The following is a 12,874-nucleotide window of genomic DNA, read 5'->3' as shown; positions in this document are numbered from 1 at the left end:
GTTTGTGGGTTTTTGTTGTTGTTTTGTTTTGTTTTTAGGTCCAATAATTTAATTTTGCTTTTGTTTCCCTTGACTATATATATATCTTCCCTTCAGGATATATATATATAGAGAGAAAAACGTTTCTATGCTTGATAGCAAAGAAATCGCTGCCCATGTTTTCTTCTAGGAGTTTGTTTCAGGTCTCATATTTAGGTCTTTAATCCATTCTGAGTTTATTTTTGTGTATGGTGTGAGAAAGTGGTACAGTTTCTTTCTTTTCCATGTAGTTGTCCAGTTTTTCCAACACCATTTGTTGAACAGACTTTTCCCCAATGTATATTGTTGCCTCCTCTATTGTATAACTGCTGGTTTATTTCTAGATTCTCCTATTTTGTTCTATTGATGTATGTGTTTATTTTTATGCCATCACCATGCTATTTTGATTACTACAGTTTTGCAGTATATCTTGAAATCTGGGATTGTGATACTCCAGCATTGTTTTTTTTTCAAGACTGCTTTGGTTACTTAGGGTATTTTGTGGTTCCATACAAATTTTAGGAATATTTTTTCTAGTTCTGTGAAAAATGTCATTGGTATTTTGATAGGGATTGCATTAAATCTGTACATTGTTTTGAGTAGTATGGCCACTTTAACAATTTTAACAAGTAAATTCAACCATTAAAACTTTTTAAAATGTTTATTTATTTTTGAGAGAGAAAGAGAACAGAGCGTGAGTGGGGGAGGGGCAGAGAGAGAGGGAGACAAGGAATCTGAAGCAGGCTCCAGACTCTGAGGTGTCAGCACAGAGCCTGACACAGTGCTCTGGCTCACAAACCATGAGATCATGACCTGAGCCGAAGTCAGATGCTTAACCAACTGAACCACCTAGGCACCCCAAATTCCACCAAAGATTTAAAGAAGTGTTAATACCAATTTTTTGCAAACTATTCAAAAAAAGAAAGAAAGAAAGAAAGGAAGGAAGGAAGGAAGGAAGGAAGGAAGGAAGGAAGGAAGGAAGGAAGAAAGAAAGAAAGAAAGAAAGAAAGAAAGAAAGAAAGAAAGAAAGTTTCCAAATTCATTCTATAAGGCCAGCTTTACCCTGATACTGAAACCAGATATAGACAATACCAAAAAAGAGAACTACAGGCCCATATCTCTGATGAACATGGATGTAAAAATCTTCAATAAAATATTAGCAAACCAGATCCAGCAATACACTAAAAAAATCATTCACCACAATCACGTGGGATTCATTTCCTGGATGCAAGGATGGCTCAATATTCAAAAATCAATTAATATGACACATTACATTAAATAGAGAAAGGACAAAAACCATACGATCGTCTCAACAGATGCAGAAAAAATTATTTGAGGAAGTACAACATAAATTCATGATAAAAACTGTCAACAAGAGTAGAACATACTTCAACCTAATAAGGGCCATATATGAAAAATCCACAGTTAACATCATACTCAATGGAGAAAAACTAAGAGCTTTCACTCTAAGATCAGGGAAAAGACAGGTTGTCCACTCTCACCACTTTTATTCAAGGTAGTACTGAAAGCCCTAGCCATAGCAATCAGACAAGAAAAAGAAATAAACAGCATCCAGACTGGTAAGTAGGTAAAATTTTCACTATTGGCAGATGAGGTGATACTATATATAGAAAACCCTAAAGACTCCACCCAACCTGCTAGAACTAATAGATGGATTCAGTAAAGTCACAGCATACAAAATTAATATACAGAAACTGTTGCATTTCTATACACTAATAATAACATTGCAGAAAGACAAATTAAGAAAACAGTTCCATTTACAATTGCACCAAAAATAGGGGCCCCTGGGTGGCTCAGTCAGTTAAGCAACTGACTCTTGCTTTTGGCTCAGGTCATGATCGCACAGTTTGTGAGCTCGAATCCTGCACTGTCAGTGAAACCCTGCTTGGGATTCTCTGTCTCCCTCTCTCTCTGCCGCTCCCCCTTTATCTATCTCTAATAAATAGAATTTAAAAAAAGCAAAAAAAAATGCACCAAAAATAATAAAATACCTAGGAAGAAACTTAACCATGGAACTGAAAGACCTGTACTCTGAAAGCTATAGAACATTGATGAAAGAAGTTGAAGATGATACCAAAAAATGGAAAGATATTCCACTCTCATGGATTGGAAGAACAAATATTGTTAAAAGTCCATATTACCCAAAGCAATCTATAGCAGTTCGCATATCTGAATATCATTGTAAATGATATTAAGTCCAATGATGATACTTCATACCTTCAAAGAAGTATGCATTAAAGGTCCCAAACTACTTTTGCCTAACTCAACAAATTAAATAAAGCTCAGCAATCCCTTTGTTACATAGATTATTATAGGTTCAGAGCCGGTGTGCCTAAGGGGAGGGTAATTCATTCAAAGGGAGGGTAATTTTCTCAAGGTTCGGTAAATCTCTAAGGATTTGATAAAAATTCATTTCCCTAGTTTTGGAATCATCCCCATAATACAATAGTTAAAGCCTGTATAATTTCTAGAAATAATTTACCAGTAAATTGCAGTATAAATATAAAGAATGAAGAGAAGGCATCTGAGAAAACAGCAAATATCTTAACTGTGGGCATCAACAAGAAGAACTAAAGGTCATGTTCATTGAGTGGTTTAGAATCTTTGCCACATAATTTTTAATTAACACTAGTGAGAATTTACAGTTAACCCAGAGCAGTATGTGGATATTATTTAGTATGCAAGTCTGTGCATTGGAGATTATTTTATTTTTCCATGCCATAGGCTGTGGAGCCATATATAATTATCCCACAGAGGAAATGTGTTTTGACTTTAAATACGTAGTTCTTTAGTTTTTAAAAATGACTCAAATAGACTACATAACTCAATGAGGCTTATTTCCTTAACAATATGGAATAGCAAAACAGGAAAAGAAATCAAGTCTGTGCTTTGAATTGCAGCAAACCAAGCAATGACTAATTTCTATAGCATATGAGTCTTACCAAGAAAAAACAAAAAAGAACCTATAATTCTTAAAAAAAGGTAGATGTTCTTTAAGACAAGAATATAATCAGACAGTTGCTACCAAAATCATTGCAATAAATAGAAAAGGTAGATTATTTTAGTGAGAATGTCTTACATGTATTTATCCATTTTCAATTTATTAATTCAGACAAACTGATAAAAGCAGTATTTACTAACCGGGTTGACAAATATACAAAAATAAAGATAATCCCACATATTCTGTATTTAATAATGTAAGAATGGAAAGAACACTGGTGTTCGGAATAGAGAGTTGAAGACAATTTGGCTGGCAGAAAATGGCATATAAAAACCACTAGATTAAATATTTATTTTAGAAAAAAAACCTGACAGAGTCCTAAAGACCTAAAACTAAAGCCTAAACTTAAAAATCCTAGAAAGAAGAACAGGTCTATAATGTACTATAGCTGTAACATAAAATATTGGATCCCATAAAAGCATGATGTATATGTAAAACTAATCCACTGTGGATTTGAACAAACTGCCACCAACCTGAAAAGAATTCCAATTTAAAACAGATTTTATTCTGCTCTGAAACAGAATTTACAACTAAGAAGCTCTTGTACCTTTAATTTTATGTATGGATTAAAATAATTTTATACACAGGGTTCATTATACATAACGAGATATAATCGTTCTATAGACTATATTTGTGGGCAAACACTAGTTTTATCATCTTTTTCAAGGCATGATATTCAATATGTTCTTAGTTTCAGACAGTAAGTTTCATGTGGGCATGTGTATTTTAAGCACCTTCATTTTTCATGCAGAATATACTTATCATATGCAAGACATAAAAGACATAATGGGCATATTCCCTGCCTTTGAAGACCATGCTATTGAGTTGGTAATGTCATGTCTTCTTAGGTGACTCTTCACTCTGACAGTTTCTCAGGTTTCCCAGGTTGCTGATGACTTACATTTGGAGAGTACTGGCCAAGTATTTTGTAGGATACCTTTCTACTGGCATTATTTTCCCCCTCCTGATAGAATTAATGGGTTTGAGGAAGAAAGAATACAGAGGTGTTATTTTCATCACCTAATGACAAGGGTACACGCTATTAATATGACTTGGCACTGTTTCTGTTGACCTTGTTCCCCTGTCTGGTGAACCATGATTCTCCACTGTAAAGTTACTCTTTTTCTATCCCTTTCCATACTGCATTCTTTGGAAGGAAATTACTGGGTGTAGGCCACATCTAAGGTGAACTATGCTCTCTTCCTTCGGGGCACAGAATCTACATTAATAATCTAAGTTAATTATTTGGAATTCTTATACATGGGAACGTTGTCTCTTCTCTCTCATTTATGTATTTATTCAGTCAATATTTATATCGGTATGGACTCAAGAACATGTATAATTTGAGTCATAATACAAGGCAACTTTGTTGCTCAAACTGTTCAAGCTTTGGCCAAGAGGAGCTCTTTTAACTGGCTCCTCTGTCTCTTTGACATACCCCATCAATGTAAACTTTTCTCCTTTTTTTACAACGTAGACTTTTCTTCTTACATACTACCTTATTTTCTAGCACTATTGGTTGCTTCACACTCATCTTGTATGTTTCCTGGCCCAGTCCTAGAATTTCTCCAAGAAGCCCTGATTCTTTTTAATGGAACATGCTATCAGAAACCAATCTCTGGGGACTACATTGCTTCTTGCCATTAAGGTGTCATTGTTCCTAAGCTATAATGACTATATGTTTACATCCAGCGATGTTATCAATTTAGAATCTTATTTATTCATCCTAGAAACACGTATTGAGCAATTGCCAGACAACATGGTGGATACTGCAACAGTTCTTACCTTCAAAGAATTTACAACCTGGTGATAAAAGTGTATTAGTAATACATGTTTAGCCCTATAATTAAACATATGCATGTGTTGCTCTCAGACAACAGTAAAAAGTAGTACTAGCTTATAGTGTCACATTAATAAATATTTAATACAGTTGATTTAATTCAGTTGATGGCCTTTCAAAGTGTCTATCATCTCAGTTGGTCATTTAACCAATTAGAAAGATAGACCAGACCACCTGACTGAGACCAAGTACTTTCTTACGAATTTCCTTTTTAAAACTCCATCCTTGTTGGTTTCCTTAACACGTCAGTTTGGCAACATGTTGAAAATATGGAAGATTCAGATCTGTTTGAAGAAAGAGCAACATCTGGTGTAGAGAAGAAATAGGCTAAAGAGTATTTTGGGAAAAAATCATGCACCTCAAACCTTCCTTCACAGATGAACTGCTTATTTCGCTTGAGTGCTCTCTGGTTCTAGAAATGCTATCAGGGGCAAGTTTGCAAGTGAAAGGAGATCTCAACACTGCTGAGGGCTTAATATCGCCTGACCTGTATTTTCAAGCATCCGGAAATTAACAATACCTTCCATAGTTTCTATTCAGCAGGAGCATTTAAATCCATCTTATGTTAGAAAAATCGCTAGGTTTTAAGAAGGTCAGTGCACATATCAGACAATTCACAGCAGGACTTCTGAAAATGCAACCTCAGTGATCTCGTGTTGAAATTATCGGAAGTGTTATCAGAGCTACTTGGCCATGTCTTAGTGTTTAGGGACACATAAAAAATGAGATTCGACTGGTGATACACAGAAGCAAGGTGCACACTAAATGGGAAATATCCTAAAGACTGATTTTTCATGTTTGTATGCAAAAAGGCGACTTTATAAACTGCTCCTATGCATGAGACTCAGATTTTCAACTTTTAAGATTTTTTTTTCTTAGATCTGGACATATGTTAAATATCCAGTTTTCTTTATGGACTCTTCATATTATTTAAGAGCAATAGAGACACCTGGGTGGCTCAGTCAGTTAAGCATCCGACTTAGCTCAGGTGATGATCTCAGTGTTCATGGGTTTGAGCCCCGCATCGGGCTCTATGCTGACAGCTCAGAGCCTGGAGCTAGCTTCGGATTGTGTGTGTCTCTCTCTCTACCCCTCCCCCACTCATACTCTGTCTCTCTATCTCTCAAAAATAAATAAATACTAAAATAAAAAAGAACAAGAGATTGCTGAACCCTACGCCATACACACATCAAGTCAGTGACTTAACGGTTTAGACAAAAATTATTATTAGAAGGCCCGAGAAGAAGGAGGGAGAAATGAGAAGAAAACAAAACACCACCAACAACAAAACTCAGAATGTGATACCTTTATGCAAGAACAAACACTTTCAGTGGTTTAGTGATTCAGACATCCTCACTCTCTCCCACCTCTTTTCTATCCTTCATATCCTTGTTCAGCTATCTGATGAGTACCTGATTGCCATTTTAAAAGAAGCATCAACCCTTTCCATTATGGACCTCACAGTTGCCTCTGATATGCCAAAAATGCCTTCTTTTTCTAAACCCTCAGTTCCTTTAGCTCCTTGGCTAAACAAATGAATCCTTTCCCGCTACTCTGCCATTTCTTCACCTTCCTTCTCATCTTGGCTCCTTTTCCAGGGCAAGTCTTTTAAATGCTAGCAGAACAAATTGTAACCCTGCTCTATTTTCCTCTGCTCTTCCTTGGGCATCATGGTTTTATGTGCCACCTGGGGGCTGATAATCTGATATCCACATCTCAATCTGAATGTTTTCCTGAGTTGAGAACCTTACGATACATTGTCTGTTGGATTTTTCTACAACATGTCAGACATGCTAAACACGACAAAAAGATGCACATGCTGCCTTCTTTTGCCTGTTACTTTATCTTTCCCTACTTCCGGCCTCACAAATATACTTCGTAATGCTCACCTATGCATGGTCCACAGATGCACATCTTTTTCACCCATTTTTTGCCTTTATTACGTTTCTATGCGCTCATCTCATAATCATTAGCAAAAATGACCTTGATTTTCTTAAGGTTGGTAAAATTGGTTTCAGAGAAAGAAACTCAAAAAGAATATAAGCAGTTAATCGCATCTATTATTGATCTATGTTGGTCTGACTGTAGAAGGAGGAGGACAACAACAACGGTCAATAATACACGTAATAAAAAATAATCCCATGTAAAAAAATATACAGCCTTCCTAAGTTTATAAGGTTCTAGCGCCTCTCTGATTTCTATATCATTAATGGACTTTAATGAAGAATAAGAGATTTTGAAATGCTGGACAATCTAATTCAGACTTTTTAATTAGCCCATCTCGTCTATTATTTATGTAGTAAGGTTACTCCAGGACACTGTTATATAATTTTCAATTTATGTGCAAATTTCAGGGTCAAACAATGATCAAGTTATGCTTTTCTGCATAAAGTGAATACAAACAAGTCTAATAACAGTAAGTATTATCTTTGACCCTTGCTATTGAACTCCCTCATATTTGTAAGATGTATAAAATTTTATTCTGCGCTCTATCGTCAATAGAGTATTTCGATCAGATCTTCAGAATTTAATAGGAGCACTGTGGACCAATGATGATTATTAAAGTTGAGACTCAAACATTTGGAGGTACTATGTAATTATAAACTAATTTACAAAAAATTTCAATATTTAAAATATTTTTTAACAAAATCTTAAAATCTGCCTGAGTAAAATCTGTAATAGCTGTGTGATTTGGTTAAATTAATTGATCTTTCTTTTAAGTTTTTTTTTAAGTTTATTTATTTATTTTGAGAAAGAGAGAGAACAGGGGAGGGGCAGAGAGAGAGAATCCCAAACAACCGTGAGATCTCACAAACCGTGAGATCATGACCCAAGCCAAAATCAAGAGTCAGATGCTTAACTGACTGACCCACTCAGCCACCCCAAGTACTTGATCTTTCTGAGGAGCAGAACCCTTCTCTGACAGATGCAGATATTCAAGTTCCTATATGGATTTGATGTGAACATTAAATGAGATAATGTATGCAAAGTTTTCAGTATACGCTGGACAGTTTGGTAAATGTTCTACTAATGTTAGCGTTTCCATATTTTCTTGATTATTGACTGCTTGCCATCTCAAAACCTTAGTTTCTTTATGTATAAAATGGGTTCTTATAAGATTTAGCTGAAATAAAATATATAAAGCTGGTGAAATTGTCCTTGATTTATAGGTGTTGGAAGTCGTAATTCATTCATCCTACGCCAGCATTCTTTCTATAACAAAACACTATTTGTGAAAACATTAATAATATTTTATATTATCATTTACTTTTTTAAAACATTTTTTAAAGTTTATTTATTTTGAGAGAGAGAGAAAGCACGAGTTAGGGAGAGGCAGAAAGAGGGAGAGAGAGAGAAAGAGAGAGAGAGAGAGAGAGAGAGAGAATCCCAAGCAAGCTACACATTGTGAGTGTGGAGCTCCATGCAGGGCTTGAACTCACAAGTCATGAGCTCATGACCTGAGCCAAAGACAGATACTTAACTAACTGAGCCACCCAGGCACCCCTATAGTATCATTTACTTTCTAAACAGAATTAGAAAATGATATCAGTATTAACAGATTGTACTAATTGTTCATTACAATATGCTATGTATTGTTTTAATTACTCTGCAAAGATTAAATCAATACATTTTCACAGTAACTGAATTTTATAGAAAAGGCACAGTGTGGTTAACTAACTTGTCCCAGTCCACACAGCTGAGAAATTGTAGCATTAAAATTCAAACTCAGGCAATGATTTCAAAGCCTATCAGGCTATATAATATCTAAGATATTGGTTTTCCAATCAAAAGAAATCAAAATGAGAATATAATTAAAGTGCATGTTCTATGCTTTTAAGGAAATTTGGAAAATGATAAAAATATTTAATAGTAGAGGTTTTCTTAGAACACAAAATAATACTTTTAGACTAGAAACACCTGGGTGATCAATCGATTCACTGTCAAACTCAACATTGTATTTAAATTGCTTAATATGTTTCATAAGTTATTTTAAAGAAAAGCTCACCAAACAGTACATTATTTCCTAAAGACTAAAGCAAGACTGACATCTGAGGAAAAGATGTACATTTTATATGGCTAAGCTTTTTAAAAAATATATTATAATTTTTCATAATGCATGTTACAAAACATCCCAAACACCTTCATGTTAATACTGTATTTGACATTTTTAAAAATATTATGGACAGAAAATCATTTTTCGACTAGCAGTTTTGGCAGTGTTAGATTTTAGTCACCTTATTAAGACCATCTAAGAGGAAATATCTACATTGTGTAACAAAATATTGAAATATGTTTTCACATATAGGAGTGTTCAAAGCCAGAAACAGAATGGATTCAGCCAATTGGAAACTGCTATTGAAATCTGCAGACAACTTCCCTGGCTCGGAACCTACTCATGGCAGGGATTTATTGGAGCCTCCCACAAAAAAGTGAATAGCCGACTTATACCTGCTGCCTTAGAGTTAATGGGAAACCTGCCCCTGAGAAGTGGTAGATGGATACATATGGACATGAATATGGATGTATATACATATGGCCATACATATATATGTATATGTATGTGTGTATATCTGTATGTGTATGTATATGTATATGTGTATGTATATGTATACGTATATATATGATATCCAGTATCATATACATATGAATAACAAAAGGCAAACAAAAAGCCAAGACACTCCTGTGAAAGATCAAAGTCAAGAGACTATATACTTCAGATAAATAAACTTAATTAAACATTATAATAAGCAAGATGGTGTGGAAATAACGAAGGGGTAGACTGACAGACCACTGAAGCATAAAAAAAGACCTAGAACTAAGCCTCATGTATTTAGGAATTTGATTTTTGGCAGACCTGACATGTAGATCGGAAGGAAAGGAATGCACAGGGACATCAGAGAGTACGTAAAGATTTTACAATAGGGATAAAGGAATAGAGTTTTAAGGAAACTGATCTTTAGAACTCCATTTCTAAATATGAAGCTTCTTAAAATGGACGTGCCCGTGAAAGCACCTGTGATCAGCCCGGCTTTCCTCTGTGCACTTCATTTTGGAACCATCCTTGACACTTTACAGAAGACAGACCTTTGCATCTTTCCCTCTATTTGATGTTCAGAAATATATATAGGCAGGCTGTGGCAGTAGAGATGTAATATTTTTAGCTCATTTAATGTCTCACACGTTTTAGCCCCTATTTTTAAAAAAATGCTTCATTTAGACGGAATTTCATGAGATTGAAATTTAAAAAATTAGCATGAAACTATTTATACAATAGTATTTACTGCCAAAGCACATAACTAAAAATAAAGCTATTTTTTTTAATTGAGAAAGCTGAAATACAAATTTAAATAAGTTTGATATTTACAGGCTCTCATCCACGTTGCCTTTGGAAGTTTATACAAATCAGCACTGCATACAGTAAAAGCTAGAGAAGTTGACACATCTATAGAAAAATGAAAATGCTCACTATATTACTAGTAGCTACAACTTGGAAGTTCAGTTCATCACCTCACAAAACTGATTCTCTATAATGACATCACTGTCCTTGAAGAATGAATATTAGAAGGCACTGTTCAACAGACTGTGTCACAGACTATGGGAGATCAAAAGAATATATGCATGAGAGCAAAGAAATTATGTTACTGACAAGAAGATAGACAAATGGCCAATTAGCACATGAAAAGGTGCTGGCCATCACTAATGGAAATTAGAAAAATGCAAATCTAAACCAAAATAAGATACCACCTCATACCCATTAGAATGACTATTATTTAAAAAAAAAATCAGGGGCACCTGATCTATTAAGCGACCGACTCTTGATTTCAGCTCAGGTCATGATCTCACCGTTTGTGAGATCGAGTCCCATGTCAGGCACAATGCTGACAGCAAGGAGGCTGCTTGAGATTCTCTCTCTCCTCTCTCTCTGCCCCTCCCCCCAGTCTTGCTTTCTCTCTCTCTCTCTCTCAAAATAAATAAACAAACATTTTTAAAGATATCAAGTTTTGGGGGGAATATGGAGAAATTGGAATGCTTGTGTGCTGCTGTTGAGAATGGCTCAGTGACCACAAGTAACAGAACGGTGGCCTTGAAAAAACTAAAATATGATTACCATATGACACCGCAATTCCACTTTTGGACATAAAACTAAAAAGCAAACAAACCAACAAAAAAAAACCAGAATGAAATCGAGGCCTCAGGTATCTATACACCCACATTCATAGCAGCATTCACCATAGCCAAAAGGTGGAAGTTATCCAAGTGCACACTGACAGAAGAATGGATAAATAAAATATGTTATATAACTAAAATGGAATATAATTCAGCCGTAAAATGAAGGAAATTCTGGTGTATGCTACAACATGGAGAAACATCTTAAGCAAGTGAAGTAAGCAAATCGCAACACCTATATGAGGCACTTAATCAAATGCACAGAAACAGAAAGTAGAATGCTGGTTGCCAGGGGCCAGGGATGGGGGGAAATGGGGAGTTACTATTTACTGGATACAGAGTTCCAGTTTTACAAGATGAGGAGTTATTAGATAGATGATGGCGATGGTAACACAACAATGTAAATATCTTAGGGTCATTGAACTGCACACTTAAAAACGATTAAGATGGTAAATTTTATGTTCTGTGGATTTTACCACAATTAAGAAAATTTTTAAAGGCAAAAATATTTGCTGATTGTCTACTGAAGGCTGGGCACTGTGCTAGGAGCAGGTGTTATGCAAAGCCTGGCTTTATGTTCAACTTAAATTTGGAAACAGTTTTACATTTTAAGTACACATAAGAAATTTCCAAAGTATAGATAATGCGCTTAATTTGTGGACAGTAACTTGGGGAATCATTTTATTCTAACATTAAGCTGAAGATATAATTTAAAATACTCTTCTTTTATATGTATAATCAGGGCTCACATTACTGGCTACACATTAGAATTACCTAAAGCCTGAAAAATTATGGAAGCCTGAACTCCATACCCAGAGATAACAGTTTAATTGGTCTGGAATGAGGTCTGGGTAGAGATATTATTTTAAGCTCCGCAAGAGATTTTAGTGTGCCGCCAGGGTTGAGTGCCACAATCACTGATGCATTTCACAAAAGGAAGTAAAATTGTTTTAGCAAGTTCAGCAAAGAAGAATGAGAGAGAAAGAGCAGGGCAAGAGAGAACCACAAAAAGAGAAAAAGAGAAAGGAAAGAAAACAAAGGTTTGCCTTTTCACAAAAACACAGTTTTCATACTAGACTATGTCTAACATTAGCATCAGAAACAATGAGAAAAAAGGCTATAAAATTACTCAGGGAGAGGACTGATTTCTGGACATGGGCTTTCTGGGATCCTGGACAACTGGAGATTCTAAATTTTTCAGGTCATCTGATCACAGGCTACAGTTGACCTTTTGTACAAGGACTCCACCTGCCTCACAGCGCATATGTCCTCATGGTCTCTTGAAGACATTCGATAACTTATGGGCAAGTGCATCCCATGCCTCCCAAAAGCTGTATTCCACTCAACTTCATTTCAAAGTACTTACAATATTTAATATGTACTGAGATAATATTCAATCAATGACTCAATTCATAAAAGTATATCTAGGCGTAAAATAGCTCATGCTAATGATGATCTAGAGATATATTAACAGTAGTAACAGATCAATTAGTGAATAATAAAATGATGAACTTAACATTTTCATTTCTTTTTGGTTTACTTTCTTTGTTTTATAATTCAGTCAACATATTTAGCTTTAGAATAGATTAAAAGAACCTTTTAATACTTTGGATTATGCTTATATTTAAAGCAATTAAGAAAATGAAAGCATCACCCTTCCAAATGAATTCCTATGAGTCCTTGATAATCAGGATAATCACCTAATTCCACATTTTAGTTTCCACCAGAGTAAGACAATTAAGAGAATTCTAATTAACCACTAAGAAATAAACAACGAAAATGAAACCAGGGTGTTCCCTCAGTGCAAAGCACAACAAATTAAAAAA

The 12,874-nt window shown here is 35.1% G+C and overlaps 1 protein-coding gene across 3 annotated transcripts in view; it reads right to left on the bottom strand.

Annotated features, from left to right (window-relative positions):
- MALRD1 (MAM and LDL receptor class A domain containing 1) overlaps positions 1–12,874 on the bottom strand; it is a 754,681-nt gene that overhangs the window by 232,753 nt on the left and 509,054 nt on the right. The window lies entirely within an intron of this gene.

Source organism: Acinonyx jubatus, chromosome B4 (genome assembly GCF_027475565.1).
Source record: "Acinonyx jubatus isolate Ajub_Pintada_27869175 chromosome B4, VMU_Ajub_asm_v1.0, whole genome shotgun sequence".
Lineage (NCBI taxonomy): Eukaryota > Metazoa > Chordata > Mammalia > Carnivora > Felidae > Acinonyx > Acinonyx jubatus.
The sequence above is the reverse complement of the archived record's forward strand: the minus strand, read 5'-3'. Positions and strand labels throughout refer to the sequence as shown.